General features: G+C 31.9%; 1 protein-coding gene and 1 non-coding gene across 2 annotated transcripts in view; both read right to left on the bottom strand.

The window, feature by feature from the left end:
• Positions 1-25625, bottom strand: part of LOC113392237 (putative uncharacterized protein DDB_G0282133) — a 51190-nt gene that overhangs the window by 6486 nt on the left and 19079 nt on the right. The gene's annotated exons all lie outside the window — the stretch shown is intronic.
• On the bottom strand, positions 6009-6081 carry Trnak-cuu (transfer RNA lysine (anticodon CUU)). Its single transcript has one exon. It is a non-coding gene; the product is annotated as a tRNA-Lys (tRNA).

Genomic DNA, 25625 nt, shown 5'->3' with positions numbered 1-25625 from the left:
GTCCGTCGGGAAAAGTCATAATAAAAATGAAAGTAGTCCTACCATATACGGTGCGCTAGTGCTACCATATAACTGCGAAATGAAGATTAACTTTCCCCAATTTATCGGATTATAAACATATACATTATTTAAGTATGTTTTTAAAGATATCGAGTGGGTTCCAAAATTATTTCGATTTTTTTTTCGGCTCATGTAGGCATTAATTTTTATTATTATATTCTTTTTATTACCTTTGTAAATATAATTTATAAATCAATTCTAATATACTTTATAAAAAAAAACGTAATTTAGTCCAAAATTTTTTCAGGACAATCAATACGTGACATCTTAAAACAGTGTAACTTGCGATTGCATAATATTTTGAAAAAAAATATTTATAATGTAATCGATCACTATCTATATGTCTAAAAATCTTATAAATCGTAATTCTTTTATACCCCTAACCTGTCCCCCGACCCACAGTGAATCAGCGAGGTGGAAAGAACTCCAAACCATGTCTCAAGAGGGGGAGCAACCGTTTGCCCATGTCAGTGCGATATTAATGGGCCGTTAAAATGTTTTCTTTTTTAATTTATTCCTATACGAACGAAATTAATTTCCTGCTAAAACTGAAAAACTAAATTAGTTACTTAGCTGCATGCAAATATTTGTTTATTTCTTTTCTTTTTTATATATTTGATCAAATATAAAATCATACCAAACAGAAAACTCAAGGGTTCCTATTAAATTTCAATACCGAATTTTATAAATAATCTCATTTCATTTTGACTAAATCATTTATTTTCGTCTTGTTCGTGATAAAACGACGGTAAAAGTACAGTTATCAAACATTCAATTTGATATATTGATTTGCGCTAACAGAAATCGATTAAGCCTTGTTTAACAATTTCAACCAGAACTTGCCGACGTTGAAAGAAGGGCTTTGTTTTTAGCATTAGGACAAGCTCTTAATCATTACTTTCGTGAGAGTACTAAGTGATTTATATGATTACAAAGAGACTAAGGAGTTTATCATTCGGTTTATCAAACATTTATGTTGTGTGCTTAGAACTTTGTTGATCAATTCTTATGATATAAGTTGAATTGGGTGCAACCTCTCTAGATGGTCCAGAACTACAGTATTAAGTAAGAACCGACTTCGTGTCTCGTGAAATGTTACCAACCTCTGGTGATACGATATTTAGATGCGTGTATCACTTTATGACACCTCACGGTCGTATTCTATGGCGAGTTACGAGTTATTTCTTCTTACAGAATAACACTACTAATCAAATAACGAATTCCCATTAATATCACTTCTATAAATAATACATCTTTAGTATTCAAACCACTGAATAATACGCTTAACTAAGCATAAATTATGATGTTACAATGGCCGCTAACAGTGCACATATGTTTTATTACTCTGTGCAACGAACTTTCTTTTCTTATCTAGAACTGAATATTCATCAGACACTGCCCACTACACATGCGTATCGTTTTGTGATACACGGTTTTTTCTACGTCTTATCATATCATAGATTTAATTTAAAGGTTGAGATGCGATTATGTCCTGCATATGAATGACCGCATTGGAACAGTGTGGTGGAGTGAACTCCAAAGCTTTACTTTTGTACTGAACAGGGAAGACGGTTATCTATTGTGTACAGTCCTTTTTTACATCCTTTAAGGTTGTTACACACCACGCAAGTGGAGTCAATAAAGTTTTTGTTTTTTTTATTTTAGAGCCAAGTGTTATATAGTCGATGTGTACAAGAGAGATTTTGAGCAAAAGTCGTAGGGTTGGTTGACTCCGGTAAAATTTCTGTTCATAATTCATGTCGTGCTTGGCGGTGTAGGAAAATTTCTCAAGGAAACCTGCACATATATCCGGCAATTTACAACATACAAGCAGAATTCAGATTATTTTCCTCAATATGGCCAGCGGTGAGTTATTCAGAGGCTGTTCGAATTAAATTTCTCTTGTTATTAAATATACTGGTTTCATTTACTATTTGTAAAGAAAAGCTCGTCATGTTTCGATATGATTACGATTCTCAATTCTCATCCTCACGGAGCGGACGTGTCGACATTCTCAAGCATAATATCGAGTTTTCATTGATAAAAGCGAAACCGGAACATTTAATATGATAATACGATGAGTACATTAAAAAATTAAATGAGTATACATATCATAGGATGATTTGCTAATTGTTTTTAGATTCGGGTCTTTTTTTATGATATCGGTAGGCGGACGAGCAAATGGGCCACCTGATGGTAAATTGTCGCCACCGCAAATGCGCCATCAACCTCGGGAACTAAGATGTTATATCCCTTGTGCCTGTAGTTACACTGGCTCACTTACCCTTCAAACCGGAATACAACAATACTGAGTACTGCTGTATGGCGGTAGAATATCTGATGAGTGGGTGATACCAACCCAGACAAAGCCCAACCACCACGTCAATCTGACCTGATAGTTAGAAGTGTTTAGTGTTATACACACGTGCCTCGGAGAGTACGTAAGGCCGTGCGCCTGAACTCCGATCATGTCGAATTTGCCGTCACGTCGAATTATAAGAGGGAATCAAGAACACTGCAATATAGTAAGTCCTGCGTAATTTGTTGGTGTCTCTTAAGATTCTTCGCCGTGATCGAAATCGCTCGGACGAGCTCCTCATCATCAGGCTAGGTGACAATATTATAATCACAATCACCTTATTTCATTTAAACGTATATATATTAAAGTGAATCATGTCATTGTTCTAGTCGAGTAGTCGTTAAGGTTTTCGTGACACGTGACATCGTCCGCGAATATAATCTTGCGTATAGCCTTCGAAGAGAACACTTAACACTTATAAAAAGGTTATTGGGATCGAATTTCGACCGCGGTGTAAGTTTCTTCTTCCTGATCGATATGTTTACATTTGTCCCTATTTCTTTAGGCTTCATGATGTATGCTATATTCTGTGAACTATACTATATAACGATATCAAAATCAAATTCATAATATTTAATATTCAAATAGGCTCATTTAGGCACTTTTGAAGTCATTCGAATAAAATTTAACTTCAGAATCTATTTAAAGTTTATAGATAAAAATATGCAAGAGTTAAGCTTTTTAAGTTATATTAAAAGATTTTTTCTTGACATTTATTTAACCTTGCACATAAATGAGAAATTAATTTTTATGTATCAGTAATTTTAGTAGCATAAAGCGTTGAAATTCAGTCGTGGATAGGGCTTATTTTAAATACGTACCTACTTGTATGGCGTGTGATCGAATATCGCACATACCTTGTTTATTTTTTTCCAAAAAAGATCGATTTATTCGTATGACTTTGGCTCCGTATTGTTTGAATGATATAAGTCATTTAGTCATTAAGTTTTTATAATAAGACTAAAAGCAAAACATTTTTTTAATTTATAAATGTACATAGACGACGTGTTCGCCCAACTGTAGGGGGGGGGGGGGTGTCATTACAGCTTTTAGGTATACAAACTAGCCTATATCCTTCCTTGGGTTTTAAGCTTGCTTCATACTGTGTTGTGTGTGTTGTCCTCACGTTTTGGAAGTGTAACTCCCATAACAGTGTTACTTTCGAAGTTATAATATTTGTATAAAAAAACACCAACAGATTCAAGATTATGTTTATTCAGCGTTTCCTTACCTCTGAGCACGTGTCAAAATGCAAACGAAGAAGCCTTAGGCTCTTATTGCCACAGGGAAAAGAAAGCTTAGAAGTGGTACGTGTGTGAACCGAACATTCAAAAACTAATTCGAAGACAAAAGACAAATGAAACGTCACACAGATAAAAAAAATACATTCTTTATTAAAATTATAATTTACTTTACAATTTTGAATAACACTAACTGTCCGTGGCGACTTTGCACGGGTGAATATATTTTCGTATCAAATACACACAGCATGGTATTTGTTGTTTAAGAGTAGTTTATTTACACACACACGTACATAAGATTTATGATATTATGAGGCGTGTAGTTTATTAGAAGGCAATCATTTCGAGGTACAGTTGAACGTTACTTTTTAATGACGATATCGAACATTAAAATTTTTGATAATGTTTTTAATAACACTTAAGAATACTTAGTGTTGACCACATTATCTAAATTAAAAATATAATCACCGCTCGTAAATAACACAGTCATATTAAAGTTGCATTTCAATGTTCTATAAATCTGAAGCCATTTCTATAATATTATTTGTTTTATTCTGTTAAGTAATCGATACTAATATTATAAATACGAAAGTAACTATATCTGTCTGACTGTTTATAAGGTTTTGAGGCACTGAACAATTTGATGAAATTTGATATGTAGCAAGTTTGAACCCCAAGGAACGTTTATACCTAAGCCCTAACGACTGCCCCTGAAACAGGCGCAAAGCCGAAAGCCACAACTACTTATTTTATATGTTGCTAGATAGACATTATATTGTGAGGGGGGAGGGAAACGTGACTAAGAAGCCATACATACACATACAGTTTATACAGACTTAAGTATAATTACAGATTCCTAACCGAAACCAGTAATATTATAAAGGCGAAAGTTTGTATGTATGGATGTTCGTTATTCTTTCACGCAAAAACTACTGAATGGATTTTAATGAAACTTTAGAATAATATAGCTCACACATCAATACATACAGGCTATGATTTATAAATATATTGTATCAATAATACCTTACAACCAAACCTTAAAACGTGAGAAAAGCCGCGGACGAAAAATTGTTCTAAATAAAGTTCTTTATAATTGGTACGTGATGGGCTTGGCACCGACAGATTTACAGAACTTAAAAATATTGTAACTTTTACATATTTCAAGTAGAGACAAAATAATAAATTCTAATAAAATATTAAAATGAAAAAGCAATGTATATTTATCTTTAATCATTGAATTAATTATAAAATTAACCCGGACGCCACAAATTACATAAAAAAATCCACTAATCATCTCGACTAATCAATCTCTTTCGCGTTTTATTTAATCTGTGACATCATTACACTAAAAGATATAAGAATTCGTAGTGCCTGAATTTACTACGGATAGATCTAGTACTTACTGTCAGATAGCCATTTAAAAACTACCATTAGCTGAACGATGGCACTTAATTTTTAACCTATGATGACGATTTAAATCCTGATATTTATTTTACAACTAGTAGTCACCAGTGTCTTCGCTCGCTTTTTACGGGTCAGGTGTTAAGCTTCAAACTAAATTTCAATTAAACCAACAGACAGACGGATCGACTTACTTTAGCATTTATAATATTAGTATAGATTTATAACCCATTCGAAATTTGAATTTTTCTCAAAATTCCGCAAGGAGGTTGCATGTGTCAGGTAGTAGAATAACAAATCCAATACTATACCCGTAACCGTATTGCCCGGGAAAGCTTATTGTAGTTTTATTTTTATCTTTAGTATTTATAATCTATGTTCATTTAATTATGCTCGTCATGGGTGGTCGGTAGTTACAATTATGTTTATCTGCGACCACGCCCGACTTTCACAGTCGCAGGTTAAGTAATAGACCATAACTGTCTCTCTGTGATGAATGCTAATGAAAATCAATTCATCGTGTATCATTATTATTACTGCTAATACTAATTATAATAATTTTTCACTTAAGAAAGATTTGCTTTAAGATGCTGCATATACTTTTTTAATTTAAAATGGAAAAGGTTCGCAGTTCAAAAGTGTACTTTAATTTTTTTTTTTCGTTTTGTTGCAACTTTTTATCGACGCAAAGAATTGTATTACATACGTCTCTATAAAAGTATGCGTTGAATTTAATCAATTATTTATTTTTTATCGAAAAACTATATTTATTTGTATTATATAAGTTAACGTATCATTAATGTCTCATCTCTGAACAAACTCTTTTTTAAAAAGGTTTGGTGATATTATGTAGTAATAAAAAAATAAATAAAAGCATTTCTATCAACAATCAGTTATAAATATAAAATAATTTAGTCTTTTTTTTTAATAATTAAAAAAAAAGGATGCGCCCAACGTGGGGCTCGAACCCACGACCCTGAGATTAAGAGTCTCATGCTCTACCGACTGAGCTAGCCGGGCTGATGCAATTGTAACGAAATAGTAGACTAGATGTGAAATAAGTAAAACGAGATGTTTACGGTTCAATGATATTGATGTGTTAATTAACAGTGTACGCGGCTGTTGGCCAACGTATCGATTACCTGCTTCAGACAAACTGTAATCGTATAACAATTTGAATATTTACGTCATTAATTCTATTAAATAAAATATAATAAAAGATGTTGGTAAGAAATATAATATTTTTATGAAATAATAAAATTAAATTATAGATATACTTGTAGCCATTCCAATCGCAAGAGGACAAAAACGAAGTAAATAATATTTGTCATCGAATAGACGCGATATCATTGGTCGAGATCTTGAATAATCTAAGATATAGATAGATTGTGGATTTAAGAAAAACGTGTTTTAAACATCGACGAAATTGCTATCGGAACTTTGACGTAAAATTGAACGTGGATACCAGTAGTTAAGTGGAATAAATAAATTAAAACTGTATTAATCAAGAACTGTTAGTAATGTACAATTACGCTGAACTATTAGCAAATTGCATGGAATATTTAAAACTAAGGTTCGTTTGTCTGTTTCTTGGATTGGAATAAATTATTACGTAATGTAATTTTTTGAATGATTCCACTTTAGAAGAAAAAAATCACCCCCAATGAAAACTAGGCGATTCTGTTTTATTCGAAAACTGTGTTTAGAAGACTTACCCAGCACTAAAAATACACAATTAAAATGAATATTTATGAACAAAACAAATGTATTATATCTTATAGATATGTACGAGTATTGTTTTCTTTGCTTTGGCACTTGGCAGTCAACGACTTCAGAAATAACTGATAAGGTGACGTCAATATATAAAGAGCAATAAATACATACTTTTCTGGCAATTTTTTTTTTGTTTCACGTAGAAAATACAATATTTATTAGCTGACACAGACGAATCATTTATGACGGTTTTTATATATTTTTTTACTATTATGACATGTATGTAAAAATCTTAACACGATAATTTTACGACTGACCTTTGAAAAATGGATAAAAATTAATTGAATTAAATAAATATAATTAATTTTATCGTAAATATTTATTTTATAACCGATTACTTCGTAGTTATTGTTGGCAATGCAAATTCGACGATCATGATGATCAGTAATCCAGAAACATATCATAAAATTCCTAGATAACGCGAGAGAACTCCGAAATAAGATATAGCCAGAAATAGGCAATAATAAAGCACTATGGTAGGGTAAGGTTAGTCCATAAAAAAATCGTCACCTCATTTATGATCTTACCCTAAAAAAATACAAGTTACTTTGACGATTTATTTGTAATCGTATTAATTTGTAAACGAAGTTTATAGCATATATGTTTTAATGGTTTATATGGTGTACGCAAAGACCATGTGTGGCCTTTGAACAGACGTACTCGTGCGCCCCTTTTTAAGTTCCTTATTCGAACCGGTTGCTCAGTTGCGAAAGCTTTCAAGGTTGAGTGGAGCTTTCTTCTAACACAAGAATGCGTCCGCGCATCTAACGTAAAGAAGGGGAGATAAAATCTACATCATGTAATGGCATGATTTAAGTTAGAAAACGTGGTGTCTTCCTCAGTTTCTTTAGTCACGATTAAAGAATTTTCTCAACTCTTTTAGTTTAGTTCACGCGGGTTAATTATCATGTCGAGACTAAGACAAAAAAATATTAGTAACATTTAAACTCCCTTATTCGTTTGAGCAAACTCGAAGTGCAACTTATATAATCGTTGCATTACTTAATATTTTAACGGAACCATATCCGGTTTGATTTATTTTATTGCCTCAATAAGTACAAGTGCTTTCTACATAAAGAATATATGTTTTATTTGACTGTATATTATCTGATAGCTCCAACGTGTGTGTATTGTGTATGAGACCTTAAGATGATGGACAAACACGTGTGATTCTTTGTTTCAAATATGTCCGTCTGAATATCATTCTTCAAGCTACCGTAAAACGCATGTTGAATCCGTTCGTAGGACAAAAATGTAATATATCCTAATGTATAATGTAACATGATATACAATTGAAAAGACTATTAAATTGATGGCAATGTTATACCTTTTTAAAGGTAAAAAAAATCTTAAATATTCTTCATGTTTGTCATGTCATCAATATCGTTAAATCCAGGGTCTTTTCTTGATGAGATGATATATCTTCTAATCGATATTATTATTCCATATGTAGTACAAAAGAACGAACAAAAATACGAATAACGACCGTGGGAACTGTTCATTACGACAAATTCGAGGAAATGAACAGACGCATTACTATGTAAAAAGTGAAACATTCCAAGGTAAGATATGAAGGTAACATCGAATCTGCGGAATCAACAGCGCCCGTGACCGATAGTTCGATGACTCAGCGTGACATCAAGACACGTGTCCCGCAGCAAGGCCGACTGACTGGAGTAAGTTGATCTTATATCAGACTACCTAAATATTGGGTATTGTTCTGGGTTATTAATTATTGACAAGGTGATCAAGTTTGGACGACCCCCAAAATCGTAACCTGTCTAAAAGAGTATCTTCTGACTTTCTTCTTTTGGATAAAACTACTCCAAATACAAAATCAAATTATATAATTTTTTAAACGATGTGTACATAGGCTTAAATTATTCAAAGATGTATTGACGGACATAACATGGGTGTTGCCAATTGACAAAGTAAGGAAGGTGAGCATGTTCTAGCAGGTCTTTTGAATCGCTATTGTAATGTCAAAGCGATCAACGTGTATTTTATTTATGCGTCGTGTACACAACAAGCAGTAAACGCTGCGGCCGCATTGAAGCCAGACAAATATTATGACAAACAATGACTATTGATCTAAATCAGTAACAAAATATTAAACAACGTAAAATTGAGAACATTTAAAATGTATAATGATGTAATCCTAAGGTACATAGACGAATAATCAATGGGCAAGTAGCAATAGACCTATGAAATTAAAAAGACCTAGGATTATTTGCTTTAGGTTGCATTGGGGTAAATTCGTACTGATCGAATTTCCGGCTTATTCGACCACTTCTTATATGTCGTTCTCCAGTCAATAGAAAGAGTTTTATTTGGAGAACACTTAATAAAAAGTGGTCGAATTGCCGATCTTATCCCACGCACTTACTGAATCTGGCCAATGAACACACAATTTATTGGAAAACAGTTGTCGCCTGCGGCATCGGTCGCGTTATAGCGGTTGGTCAGTAGGTGTTAGACATTAAAATAGGCATTTGAGTTGGAGTTCAAGCTTGCTCCATACAAAATTTCATCAAACTCGGTTAGTGGTTTGGCCGTGAAAGATCAACAGAAAGATAGACAGAAAGGTAGTTAATTCCGCATTTATAATATTAATATGGTATTGATTGTTTGTAGTATTGTAAGAAAATAAATACAATTATATAATTATAATATCACATTATAATATCATTTCAATTTCAATAACTGTACGAAATATATAAATGATTGTTGCCGGAGCGGTTGCGGCGTCTTGTGTGTAACAAGCTTTATTATTATAATAATGTATTCGAAGCACATATGATTCATGACATCTTTGCAGATTTTAAGGAAGCAAAATTACTCGCATTATAAAATAAATAACTCCGATTTGCAAAACTGTGCCATCACGTTAGCAACATTGATTTTCATGTGCTTAAATTGTGTTGTGAACACAAATTTTTCTCAAAAGAAAACTTCGTATGAAAACGAAAACGCACGTGTGAGATGAAAATCCACGGGTTCAACCAACACGTATTGGAACAGCATGTAATACACATCCACTCACATGGAGATGAAAAGACCCAACATTGAGGAATTTACTCGAGTGAAAAAAAACTCACCTCGTACAAAAATTTATCTAATTCTTTAACAAGAATTTGAAATGTTTTTTTTTGCTCAATTTTCAAGATAAACGTTATATTGTTACGAAAATATAATATGAGCTAATCGAAAACGTGACAGTGATTATGTTACGATGATATTTAAGCGGTAAGTTTTATTTAACTTCAAGCGTAAATTGGCATTATCTTACTGAATCAGGAAAGACTTGCAATTATATTCATTTTAATAAATGCTGTATAAGACATGAAGAAAACTTGTAATCTTTTATTTTATCATTTTTTAAATTATTTATATGTAATATTAATATTATTAACTAACATAACTTTGCATATTTAATTTTGGAAAAGAGTACCTACTGAATTTCTTGTCGGTTTTTTCAGTAGAATCTACATTCCTAACCTGTGGTAGTAACCATTACCGTCTTTACCATAGGGCACACGGGGCAAGTGCCCCGAAGAACCAACAATTTGTTTCACACGTTGACTGCTATACATTATATTTTCGAAATTGTCATATTTGTAAGAAATAACTAACATATTTATCAAAAGGCTAGTGACGATAGCCTATATTAAAAGTTGAAAGCTATAGACGTGCTCTTCGTGATAGAAATAGCTATACTATAGCCTTAAGATTGTACAATCAATCAGATTCCTACGAATTTACGAAAATTACCGCACCGTTTATTTGAAATTATACTTAAGGCCTGGCTATAAGCAAATTATTTGTACGTGGTAGTAAATATCTATCAAAATGGCCCCAAATTCATGGGTGCCCAAGGGCCGCAGCATAGCTTGAGACGGCTCTGGTAGTAACTGGTGATAACTGCACTTAATATAGGTCTGTAAAATGATGTTTCAAAATAACTTGTAAAAGCCAAGTTATTAGCCAAGCCAAGTTATATACAAAACAAATACGTTTATTTACATAAAACAAATTAAGAAAAAAAAAATGACTTAAAGGCTACGGATAATTGTTATCGACTTGTTAATTTTTATTAATCAAAAAAATAAACGTCTAAGAAGTGAACGTAGCAAAAGTCTGGTTATAAAATATGCTCATATATATAATTAATAAAGTTATATCGGACAGAAATCCAAGGCGAGCTGGTCCGACTCCGAACCCCACATGATTGTTGCTATATCGTTTAAAAGGTGAAACGGTGACTTATGATTATTATAAATTAACACGGTAAAAGGAATATCAATCTTGTACGAGGTCATCTTAAGAGGATATGCTTTATATGTTTCAAATATATTTTCATACTATAAATAACAGTCGTAGTTATTGTCATAATGTCATTGACTTTTTTCAAACAAGGTTACATTTAATTTGATAATATATTGGATATATATAATTCAATAATATATGTATGATGTTACTAACTCTTAGTTATGAGTTCAAATCCCCAGTCATATCATCATACACAGTTGTTTTATTTTTTTAAATCATCACACACGTACTTCGAGATTTCTAATAAGAGTAGATGAAATATTGTTTCGAACAATAATGTGAATGATATTTTGACATACAGTTGGCAAATGCAGCGGCCTGCGTGCACTATCAAACGGATTATCCCATTCGAAGGTAAAATGTCAGTAGGTCGACGAAGAAAGTAGGAAAGGGCCGCATGGTATGTAGGCGTCAAATATGATGAGTCGAGTTTACACATCTGAGCTATTTGCATAATATTCGAAACTTTCCTACCGAATTAGTTCAATATTATTTCTAGATATCGAATGACACGAATAATACAAGTTTCACAAAGTGGATTAAGAATAATCGGATTTGAATAATTTCATTAAAATACTGTAATAAGCCTTACAAGGCCGCGTGATATCGATTTCGTTGCTTATTTATAATATTCTGTATTATCATACTTCCATATTCATTCTTAATATTCTTTTTACAAGGGGTATATTTCTATACTTGATTTAAAGGCTATAGTCTGTTTAATTAAATATAATTAAACGCAACTTATCGTGCATTAAAATTGAATAGGAACCGTGATGATTACATAACGGTATTATTTAGATCGATGATGAAGATGATGTCCTGAACTGTGGCCAATCTCAAGGGAGACCAACAAACGACTCAGGAGATATTATTATAGTGGACTAGTGTGTGGAAACATAAGTGAACTCTCTATTCCTTCAATTTCATAATCTGATGGGTCGGCAAATCCAACACCACCGCGAAGAGTTCAATCGCAGGACCAACAGCATTGAAGGAGTGGTTCACACTTCTAACATCCAGGCTCTGGACTGCTATTGAGAATAACAACTGTGTAGCAAGAAAAACGTGCTATATGTTTATCATTATCCAATCCAAGTCCACTGCTGGACATAGACTTCTTAGGATGTTAATTATATTTTTTTATTATTGTTTTGTCTCCTTGTATATAAGTAAATATAAAATAATTATAAAATATTAATTTTTTTTATTCGATTTAATCGATAAGTCGCTGCGCGTCGCTTCGTCCGTGTGAATTAAAAAAAAAAAATTACTTCCTGATCGCAGTGCTACCTATCGGGTCCAATTTAAATCATCTAGGCGTCCAACTGAATTATACACAAAAAATAATCTAGACTTATCCAACTATTTAGGAGGAATTCAGTTCCAAACACACGTGTAGATAATACGTCCGTACCAAAACCATTGACCACCCAAAATCGATCAGCGATAAATCTGCAATGATCGGTTCAAATTAAATCAACTTTCTCGAGTACTGACGAATGACGGAGAGATTTATCGACAACTCACGAATCTCGATCGTGGAAAGTCGATTAATTATATCGACCTCGTTTAATGTTACAAAAAAATCATGTGCGTAATTAATTGTATCAATGAAAGTGTGTACCGATTATTCGGTATCCTTTATCGAAACGAGTTTGTAACGTACTTATGTTAGTTGGTAATTTGTTAAATATTTATCATATAATATGTTCTTGACAACTTCTAATACGGCTTTAAAAATGTCAATACAAAACTGGATTTTAATTAATTGATAATAATTAATAAAATATCAGTTTTTTATCGATTCACATCCTTATAGATATTATTAATTGTGACATAAATCAAAATAGGTAGGCAGACTGGACAATTGTATCGACATTGACACTAAGAAACTTTACCCACCTCTTACATCGTTAATGTGCTACCAACCTTGCGAACTAAGATATTACGTCCTTTGTGCCTGTAGTTACACTGGCTCACCCACCATTCAAACCGGAACGCAGCAAAATGCGGCATTTCTGTTTGTTGATAGAACTGGTGAGAGGTAATAAGCATCCTCTCACTAAACTCAAAGTCCAGTAAAGTAATTATAGTATCAATAATATTGGAAAGGTCATTGACCCTGACATTTATGATTAACCTTAAAAATATATGCAAGTAAAATATGACATTCACTTAGTCGCAACGGGGTGCTATTTAATAAAATTAACTTCGTTTATCTCTGCGGAACCCATTCATTTTACGTAACCGGTATTATCCGAGACGAGTTCCTTGTACCCTTTGTTACATTTTTTTAATATGAAATGGTTACTTTCTCCTGAATAGCTTTATGTCAAATTATGTAAGTTACCGTTACGTTACTAAGAGCTAAGGTTAAACATTATGCAGTATTAAGAAACATTATACTTTGTGTATACGTAATTCACTTTGGTGTTATTGGAAAATAAAAATAAACGAATAAATTGTTTCTACAAATCTCTAGAAGACTTACGTTAACAGATAATGGATTACATGTCCACTGAATTAGAACTTAAATGAGTCAAGACCAAGCTAAAGGCCCGTCATCCCCTAGGATGTAGCGACTGCTGCGACCCTATGTTCGAGGCAATCTTTTGGTGCTTTTGGCGAGTATTTCTATACTAATATAATTGTGAAAGTAACTTTGTCTATCTGGTGCTCTTTCACCACTTAATCGAATTTAATTAATGAATCCCAAATTAGGATATGAATTTAGCCCATTCCTTGATTCAAACTTGCATCATAGCGAATTTCATCAAACACGGCGGTTTAGCCTTAACAGACAGAGTCACTTTTGCATATTATTATAGATTATATACATTAGTTACCATGGAAATAGTAAAGGGGAGATTAATAAATTGGTGTATACTATATCAAAAAGTATACATCAGGTTTTGTCCCATTCCTACACTAGTATACTAAATTTAATAGAAACTAACTAACTAACTAGTTTAAAAAAAACATTTAAATATATATATAAACAAAAATATACATAAGTATGATACACTCAATATAACCTATAAGTATTAGTTCAAATATTACCGATATCACGTTTTGCATCTGTACTCGAAACGAATGTTTTTAAACCAACACCTAGACGCGTGTTGGTATGTAAACTATTTTCATTCAGTGATAAGACCTTGTCAATAATATAAGATTATTAAACGGATGTACGCACATTAACGTACAATTATGTGCCGTTGCACTGATCATTGGTATTTTAATAAAATCCAACGTATAAGAAATTAAAGGTCACGTAGCACGCGCTCAACAAACCGCTCAGCTGGAACAACCGAAGGGTTAGGTTTTTATAGCGAAAATTACTGAGCAAGTTGCGAGCAAGAAAATCAATTGTTGCTTAGTGAGGGTGCAACACACGACGGTTATAGGGGGAATAATTATTACCAGTCGCAATTGTGAATCATTTTAATTTACTATAAGTTCAGTTCTGTTTTTACAAGGTAACGTGGAACACAAACCCAAGGGACTTAGTCTTATTGGGACCCGTAATAACGGAAATTTACACATAAAAAAGCTCAAAAATCGATGTTTGAGGGCAATATAATATATTTACCCACGTTTGTTATAAGAAAATACGCTAACGAATTTTAAAATATTCTTGATCAAGCTTAAAGTTAAATCTCAATAAACACTGTCATATGTACGAAAGAACAATAAGTAAATTAACCAATGAGTTTCTTGTAAATTCATTTTCCGAACCGGTATACAAATCTAAGGTACATGTTACGACGTCGATATAATTAAATGTCGATATTTTAAGTTAAATCATTTTTTTTTTTTTTTTTTATTTTATTTAGATAACCAACAAAAGAAAACATTGTTACATTCATTTCATTATAAAACTATTAACAATAACTTAAATGTCCTTTTAATTATAGGCTATCACATCATGCAAAATATAATAATTGTAGTGTATCAATATTTAAATTAAAAAACAATAATAATAAATTCAATAAAAATTACAAAATAATCAATAACATTGACATAACTAATAACATTATAACAGAAAATACAAATTTCAATTTCAAAGGCGTTTTCTGGCAATTTTATTTAAAAGTTAAACTTGATCAAAATAAATTTAAATATCTGAATATAAAATGACGCAAAACCAATTAAATGATATAATTACTTTATGGTAACGATTACGATTCTTGATCCCTAACTAATAACGCTTAATTAATGTGTTTATAACATGTGATTTATGCTTTACATAACTTCGTTAAGGTTTAGTATCTCGGAGAAGTATTTATTAGCGAGCTTTCTTTTTATTTATTTGTGAATTTTAAAATCATCGATTATATTGAAATCGATGTTGGCATTTTTTTTTTTCGAGAATGTTTTAAACGTATTGGGAGAATTAGTAATATTCCTATTATACCTTTAAGTTGAGGATGAAAATTGTGTTTCGAGTTGGTACCGCAATTATTTTAATTTTCTTCTTACGATAGCCTAAGGGAAGTCGAAACTGCGCCGTGCTAAAATTTTACGTCGCTAGGTTGTTACTCGTAGTACAACGTCGAGCTAATAAGACTTTATAGATTTAAGGATTTAATGCATCGTAAATTAATTATACAATGTGTTCATAGTTGCAACATTATGGGTCTTGAATGACAGAAAATTAAAAAAGATTATTAAATCAAGCGTGAATTATTAACCGGTTTTCCTAACTTTATCTCTCCACGAATCTTTCAAAAACGTGCTGGAATGTATCGTTAAATAATATTATAATAACACCTATAAATGTTAATAGTTACAAATTCTCCATCCGTATTTTAATAGGTTTCTGTTCAAGTGACACCTGGAAGACACGTGACTGTAAGGTAAGGGATGATTGTTGCATGCGGTTTATGATATTAACTCTCATTTGAACTCAGACCGCAGTTATGGTAAATATATTTATTAATGCAATGTAATCATTAATGAGGTGGTAAAATAGATTTGAACGATAAAAATTGAGAACGTTTTTTTCTTATAGTTCATATCGTGTCAGTGTAATCAGTTAACATATTTTACAAACATATGTTAATCTTCTAATGAATAATGTAAATAATTCTTTAAATTACATGTACATACTACATACATAGCCCAAAAAAAATGTATACGCATTACAAATTTTCTAACAAAATGTATAATTTCCATGAGAACTTTAATCAATTCCACTCCAATAAATATTATTTCGAAAATAATGAAACTGTGTGTTATCTTCAACCTATTTTAACATATACATTAAGGTTTTTAAATAACATACGAACATTTGATTGTGAAATAACACGGTTGTAGGAAGCGAATGAGTTTATCTTTCGGCGTCACGCTAGTGTTGCCGTAACGAAATTACTGTCAGATTATTGTCTATGGTGATTTAATCGTTTGTTTCATTTTTTGACCCAAACACACAACACAAAAATATCTTAATAAAAAAATGTAGCGGTTGTATCTAGTTAATAAAAATTACATATATATCTAGTTAAAAAATGTTAAGGGTTTTGTAAAATACATATGTAATAAGTATTTTACAGTAACAATAAGTTGAACATAAGGTATATTATACACTGAGATGTAATTAATCATAAAACAAAGTGTAGCGTTTTTTTTTTACGTATTACGAGGTATTTTTTACGTATTAAACATCGAATTGATTTATTATTATTGCTGCACGTCATATTTTCCAAAGAATTCTCAAGTCTGTAATTTTCCAACACATACAAGAAGTCGTGTGATTACTAAAATTGCTGTATTTATTTATAATTTCTCTGAAGACCAAGTTTTATATGTTTAATATTAGTGGGTACGTATTTTTGTTCGTATTCAATGCGTTCACGCATCGTTCATTCAATTAAGTTGAATATTTGTACAGTTGCTGTAGGCGATTACTTGAAGTTTCCTGGAATTGTACCATGGACGAACATAGATAGTGCGCCTCTATTAAATACATATTTAAAAAAAAAAAACTTACAAAGCATGACAGGATCTAAATAGTGCTTAGGTAAAAAAAAATCCAAAAATATTATGAATGGGATTTTTCCAGTTATATTATTTTATCTATACCAATATCGTTAATGAGAAAGATTTGTCTGTCGCCTTTTCACGACCAAAACACATCTGGTGTAAACAAGCTTGAAGTCCAGGGAAGGACGGACTTATTTACGACGACAAATCTCTAAAACCCGAGCAAAGCCGACAGAGACAACTAGTCATATATAACCGTTGAGTATCTATATCTCCTGTTTGTCAATCGCCTTTTTATCGTATAAAACTGGCTTAATTATCAATAAGTTTTTAAAAATAAACCAAAATACTAAAAACGCCGAGACGAAATCTCTTAATCCTTATATGATAATACGTTATTATAAATATACAAAGCTTAAGAGCTGCCAATTAATCCAAATGAGCAGTCTTAGTTGAAACATTTCATCAAATTTGGACCATCACTCTCAGTGTATTGGTCAAATAAACGGATTTAGTTTTACGAAGGCATATATTATTTGGTAAACATAAAAATGGATGGACGCAAATACATTACGATGTAATTGAAGAAACTACTCTTGATACGCAATTGGCGTGGACGGCTTCACCTTTACGTAAGTGCATCGCAACCGGATAAATATGCGTGAATCCACAGTCTAACGGTTATAAAGATATTTGTTAAGAAATTTAATTGCATATGATGGTTTTACTTAAGCCACGCTGTAATTATATAACAGCTTCATTCTTGTTTAATAATATATAAAATTCTAATCTTTTTTTAAATTAAATTAGGTAGAGTTCCTAATGAACCATTTGATGGTGCAATATTCACCAAAGATATTTGACGTTCTATAGTGCACTACAGGATTTAACTCTTCTGCCTGTAATTACACTGGTTCACTAACCATTTTAACGGGAAAGCAATACATAGAATTACTGTTTGATGGTAGGATGACTGGTAAACGACGATGAGAGGTAATAAAACCATTGCCAATCATTTTGTAATTAGTAAGAAGATACTGTAATATATCGTAATATTTTCATGATGGTAGGGCGTTGTGCAAGCCCATCTGAGTAGGTACCACCACATATTCTACCGCCAAACAGAAATACTTAGTATTGTTCTGTTCCGGTTTGAAGAGATAGCTTCTTAGTTCGCATGCTTGGTGGCGCATTTGCGATGTAAGGAATGGTTAAAATTTCAAACGGTTAGTGGACAAAATGTCAAAGTGTATTTCACGATCCGATTAGTTTGTGAGTAAATCAACCATAAACAAATTAAATTTCCTTTATTATTGTAACAGTAGAAAAGCATCGAGAGTAATTATAAATGATAAGTGGATTTCGTATTTCCTTGTCACATTACCTTTAACTATAATACTGGTATCACGCAATAATGTGGTCAACCTCGTGACCGGGCTCACGTCTAAAATCGACTCGGGTCATAAGAGAAACCGCTCGAGTACACGAGAAACCTTCGGAGATAGCCATGCTAACCAATTTGAAGTAACTTCAAATATTAATTTAAAAAAAAAACTGTATAAGTTAAAAATGGACCATTTTTCAAAACAAACATTTATATAATCATTTGACCTAACAGTCAGCGCTCTTAGTAAAACTGAGAATTTTTTTTTGGTAGTATTTCAACTCTAAGTTGAAATGGGTAACTTTGTATGAATTTTACCCTTTAGAAATCGGGACCGGCACATAGTAATTTTATATGTACTGTTATTCTGTAAGAACTCATTAAGATTTTCATTCGTGAAGAGTTCTAAACATAACGGTCTCAGATTATAAAGAAATAGGCCGATGGAGCGGATGAAACATTAAAGTGAAGTAATTATTGACGTATTTACGAATTGCTAATTATTTTATATTCACTTTTAATGTTTTACTTTAATGTTTCGTTTGCTCCATCTGCCTTTTATTTTATAAGCCAAGCTTCCGGTTATATATTTTAATACCTACACATCGTTTAAATGTCGTAATTTCTATAGTAAATGTAGCTTTTAACATTCGTTTTTTTCCTTACACAATAAATCTACACCAATTATTTACATTTATTAGTATTATCTTTGTCGACCATAATCATTTGAAGGGAACACATATGTATGATTATATGTAACGAACATTTATTTATATTTTATATCCTTATTCGGTCGATGTAAATGGTTAATATCTCTGAGCAGTGATATACCATCAGATGGCTTATATATATATATACTGCTTATACCAAAAATCTGCTATTTCCAAAATAATTGATAACCTCTAAAAAGCACGACAACAACTTCTAAATTAAAAAAAAAAAAAAACAAACGAGAGAAACGTTTCTGACCTGGTCTGTCATTATTCGTTACCTATTTATACATAATAGTGCAAGATGAAAGAATGCAAGATGAAGCTGGAGGAATTTGTATGGTTGAATTAAGCTAATCTCAAGAACTGCCAGACCGTTTTCTGTTAAATAATCTGTTTATTGAGGAATGTTATGGAGTGCATAATTTCACGTTACGTTTCTAACGCAGAGCGATAACAATAAATGTCCACAAATATGGCATGGCAATCCATAAAACAGGCTTGTATAATTTAAACTTAACGCTTGCAATACATCAGGACTGTTAATCAATTATACGAACATAAATAAACAATTGAATAAAATATAATAATAAATGTGCTAAGTAAAATAATAAGTTTAGATATTATTAATTTTATAATTTTTCACCGTTATAATTTCTGTTCAACTTTCGTTGGACTGGAATAGTATGACATATTCTCAAAAAAAAATCTCAAAAATAATTATTATTACAAATGTCACAATTACTGCTATTTTAATTCAAATCGATTTTTTCTTCTTACGAAGTCAATTCAAACCGGCTATAGTAAGCGCCACTCATAATCTGACGTTAGCTTATAAACAAAGATTTAACGCTTCAGCTGACTGTCACCGCGTCAAACAAGTGATATTTGTCAAGCACTTCATTAATCTTTATTTTCACTAGCCCCTTTCTAATCACGTCTTTTTTTATATTACACGAATGTACGAACGGGTTTATATACGGACGCGGTACGAGCATGTATCTATAAAGCTTCACCTCCATCCAATCCAGACATAAATTTAGACACTACGCCACAATTTTTCGTTATAAATATAGTCGTTGGTGAGTCATAAAGAATAAAAAAAAAAACTTAGATTTTTTTTATGAAACAAAGTATTCATTCTCTTTGTATCTTCGAGTCTCTATATTATTATAAAGTTTGTATTCAGTTGACGTTTGTTATTACTATTTAAGACAGTTCGCTTTAAAAAAAAAACAAATTAGTTGTTGTTTTTTTTGTGACTAGAAAAATAATTAAATATTCAATAAAAATATTACCAGGTTAAAACTTTCTAACTCTCGTTACAGTCCATTTGAATGGATCTAGTACAAACAAACGGTAAGCTTAACTAAAACTGTTAAAATATTAATCGCTAAAATAGTTAAAGTCGATTTATTTTTAACAGTCAAGATACTCTCACAGTTCGATGAAAAGGAAATCCAGGATTGTAGAGAAGTCAGGCGGGTCAACGAATTGACGTGCTCTTTGAGCCAGGAGATTTTCAACAAGTTTTTATTGATCTGAGACAGACTTTGAGTCCAAGACCTTACAGTATGCAGCCTCTATTACCGCTAGACCGAAGGCATATAAAATAGACGATATAAAATCTTAAGATTAAGACCAAAATTTCCAAGTATATTCAGTTTGATGATTCCACGTATACTTTGTACATGTGGAATGTTCTTTCACATAAACTTCATAAAGCCTCTGTTTTAAATTGATAAGTAAAATTCTAACTTTCCTTTGTTTAAACGTTGGACAATTAATTTAAACGTATAAAATATTATACACAATGTTATCTTGTTACTAAATATAACAATATATATTTTATTGTTTCATATTACGTATTTTTATAAGACTTTATTTATTAAGCTATATATCATCTAACGAAACATACTGAAATTAGAATAACTGTTAAAAAACATTATAAAATTATCATTATAAACTTGAACTTGGAGTAATCGTGCAATATCATTCGTAAATAACAATTTTAACCTTCAATAACAAAAACCACGACTGCCCTGAATGATTTAGGTAGATTATTTAATTTAGAGTCGGTCTAACTCGTGATGATGTAAGGATTCTAACGATGCATATAAATCTGTCCAGGCATTTAAAATTTATGGTTGAACAAAGAAACTCTCATACATGAAACCTGATAACATTATACTACTTTTTTGGACAGTTGTGTAAATAGAGCCGAGATGGCCCAGTGGTTTGAACGCGTGCATCTTAACCGATGATTGCGGGTTCAAACCCAGGCAAGCACCACTGATTGACTGTTTTCATGTGCTTAATTTGTGTTTATAATTCATCTCGTGCTCGACGGTGAAGGAAAACATCGTGAGGAAACCTGCATGTGGCTAATTTCAACGAAATTCTGCCACATGTGTATTCCACCAACCCGCATTGGAGCAGCGTGGTGGAATATGCTCCATTCCTTCTCCCCAAAATGGAGAGGAGGCCTTAGCCCAGCAGTGGAAAATTTACAGGCTGTTAATGTATGTAAATGTAAAATGTGTAAATATATAACACCTAACCTTATTGCCTCCATTAGTGGATAGGTAATTTTCCGCCCAGACCAAAAATTGCGATTCCACGCTTACGTGATAAAAGCATGATTTCTATAGTGGCTTTTTGTAATAATTATCATATTAAGTTTTGGTCTTCAATATAAATAATGTTCACGTGCATAACTGTGTAACAATAGCTCCAAATTAATTTTCTTTAATTACGGGAAAAAGAGAAAATTGCATCTGTCTCGCTCACTCGTACAACCACGGTAAAGTACCGAGTTATTATTGTTCTAATATATTTCAATCATTAGCATACTGGGTCAGATACATACACATTTTGAAGGCTAAAAATGAAGTTTAATGTTTATAAAAAAGTCGGTTTCGGTGTTTCGTGTCAAAGAACAGTTAAAGGTGAATTTTCACTGTGTCGATTAACAAAGTTACGCTTGTTTTAAAACTAGTATTTGCATAATATCAAACGGTAAATGTAATAAACTAATTACAGAAGTTGATGCGATTCAATAATTCTTTGCCGGTTTATTTTAATGCTTAATTAAATTTACAGTTTAATTCATAATAATTAAGTTTTAATTACTGATAATTACTTCACTCGATTCAAAATAATTTGTAAGTTACAAAAATAATTGAACTGATAAAAAATAATTAGATTGAATATAAAATTTGAGTGTATTGGCTTAATTGTTAGGACACATGAATCTTAGCTGAAGATTCCGGGCTCAAAGCCCGACAAGCACATCCAATTTTTATAAATTCATCTCGTACTCCGAGAAGCTGCATTTATCGGTTGAGAATAGTTCTAAAATTCTTGAAAACAAAGATTGACTTAGCCCAGTAGTGGGACATTTAAAGGCGTTGTTTAAATACTTATTGTACATGTTAGACATAAAGAAACTGTATCCGATTAATTCAATCTTTCTTGTGCTACTTTTAACAATAAATAACTATTTTAGTATAAATAAGTTTTACACGTTAAATATTAATAAAAGCACAATTTATAAGAACCAGATTCAGGATCAAAATCTAGCCGACGTTTCTTTCGTCTCGTATAACGAGTTTAGAGCAGGTCTGTTAATTTTTCGAGCGGAAAATTATATGGACGTTTCAAATCGCAATCGTATTGGGCCACATGTATGGAACATATGCAAATTTGCGTTAAATTGTTTTGAAATAACGCACGTATCTCGACTCCAGATCTCTTGCGTAGACGCATATTATAAACGGTATATGCGTTATTCAGTATTCCATCTACAGTTACGACAAAGACGTAACGTCGTATGTTACTTGTAAATCTTTCCAAATCAAAAAATATTAAGTTGACGCACAGTTATATTGAAGAATATAAAAAAAAATTACTATGTGAAGATATCTTAATTTTTTCCTAGGATACAATGTGTTGCAATGATTACTACTTAAATACTAAACTTATGTACTTGCGGTTAGCTTTCAGTAGTAGTTATGTAGAAATATCCTGAGAAATTTATTATGTGATTATTATTATTCTGTCAATAATTAACAGCCTATGTAATAATAAACAATGTTAAATTTAAAATCGTCATACATAATTCACAGCCAAGTCGTCATGGGAGATATAAAAGTTCGTTACTGGCGTTAAAGGAAACGCCCGTACGTAAAAGAAACGCATCTAGGTGTCTGTTACAATGCGGGTATTAAATACGAAGATAGTAATTAAGGAAGATAATGAAATTACCACATCCATTGATAAGATTGTGAGGTTTTTTGGACCATTTTAAGAAACGATAAAAAATTTGAACACAACAATAACTATACACACAAAGAACAATGAAATCACGAAAGGACATGTCAAGTCTCATTCTTATCATGTACTTATAACGGATGAGGTTTAGAAGTGATTTGAACAAAGGGATATCTGTGGGTTGAGTAGTAGTAAAAAAAGTAAAGGTGAAAAGGGCCTAGCTACGTGTCCGTTCTCTTGATTAGTTAACGAGACACGCGACAAGGATTTACGAGCCTGAAGGCTGATAACTCATGCATGTAGGTGTTTCATTATTCTAATTTATTTTATCAACCGTAACATAAATAATGTTTGATATATTGCAACATCCGCTGTTAGATCCTGTGTTTTTATTGGAAATTGAAGCACGTTTAACATTGTCTAGACTTCCAAGAATCAACGACAGTTAACTGTTCTTTAAAAAAAAAAATGTAACCTGCCAGCTTCAATGTCTTAATAGAAACTACTTGAAAGTATGATTTCAAATGGCTGATAAATCTGACAGTGACTTGCTCGTATACTTGAGACATCAATGGAAACATTATATTTTAATAAAAACAACATCGAAGGCAATAAATGAATTAAATAAAAACGCAAACATTATATCGTATCTAGGAGAAAGCTTTGCCGTTATAAATCGATGTAAGATGGAAAAGGCATGAATACCTTGAATAGATAAGATGTATTTGATGAACAGTAATGGTTACACATGACAACCTCGCGAGGTCACAATGATGAAAGTGGTGATAATGTTCGAGATATGGCTCTGGTTTAATGCCAAGCGCACCTAACGTTACGACAACAGATATATCTTGAAAGTTAAGAAGTTATTGGACTTATCAAATATTTCTTAACCATATTGATCCCTTATATAATATTGTCTGAATATAATATTATAAAAAATTGGTTTCATCAATTTGAAATAACGGATGCAATTTTTCTTGGATCGTTAGAAATTTAATTCCAAACAGAGAAACTATGACTAATCGCAGTGATGCGGGCTTTATGAGAAATGTCAAACAATGAACATAGTTACGACAAGTTACGGTCATTTTTGCTCAAATTTTCGACGAACGAATGAGCTGCATTTCGTTGATGTAACACTTCACAAGGCACGCTTCGAAAAAGAATCGTGCATTGGCGCACGCGCAGATCAAGGACGATCACGCGATGCATAGAACGTGTCACTATAATTAAGATGCTTATTAAATTTAGAATAAAATTTAGAACGTAGTGCAACAATTTAGTCCGTAGAGAATTCTTGAAGATTTTTATGACGTTACACGGAATTATATTCGACCTTAAGAAAACTATAAAAATAAGCAACAAATTTAAACTTAACGATTATACATGAAATCACTTAACGTTTAAATGTATTTAATCATTCCAAAAATTAAGGAATTCCAAATGTCGAGAACTAAAATAAATCTGATAACGCATACCTCTATAAAGTGTTTTTATCTGGGAGATAACGTTATAAAAGATGTAATAAGTAAGTGCTGATAAGTCTAGCAATAAATCGATATTGTTTTTTACAACAATGAAAGTGTGAACGATATCAAAAATTCAATATACATTAATGTTCTTAAACCACAAGATGACTTAGTGACTTAGTGGTGTCAGATAACTATAAAATAAAAGGAGCGTAAATACACACTCCGATAAACAAGCGAAATGAATATGAGGTCGTGACGAAAGCGGCTAAGCTAAACAATTGTCTATTTGGTTTAAGTATACATAATAAATGAGTGCGGTGAGAAATGTTCTCACAGGAAATCTTTTGAGAAGTTCAATATGGTATTTGTAAGTCAGTGACCCATTTTTAAAGCAGCATTCAAAATTGGTTAAGTTGAAAAATGTTGCACGTGTAAGTTTCAATTCAAATTGGACTTAAAAACAAGAAACCTAAGAAAGTAAAGACAGATATTTGGAATCAACATAAGATATTATATTTAATTATATAGACAGTTAAATAGATAATAATTTGTGAATTTTAATGACCATCACTTTGCATCCGACATTAAAATTATTTAGGTACCGATATCTAAAAAAATATATTAATTCCTTGA

This window comes from Vanessa tameamea, chromosome 5 (genome assembly GCF_037043105.1).
Source record: "Vanessa tameamea isolate UH-Manoa-2023 chromosome 5, ilVanTame1 primary haplotype, whole genome shotgun sequence".
NCBI lineage: Eukaryota > Metazoa > Arthropoda > Insecta > Lepidoptera > Nymphalidae > Vanessa > Vanessa tameamea.
This window is presented reverse-complemented; position numbering and strand designations above follow the sequence as displayed.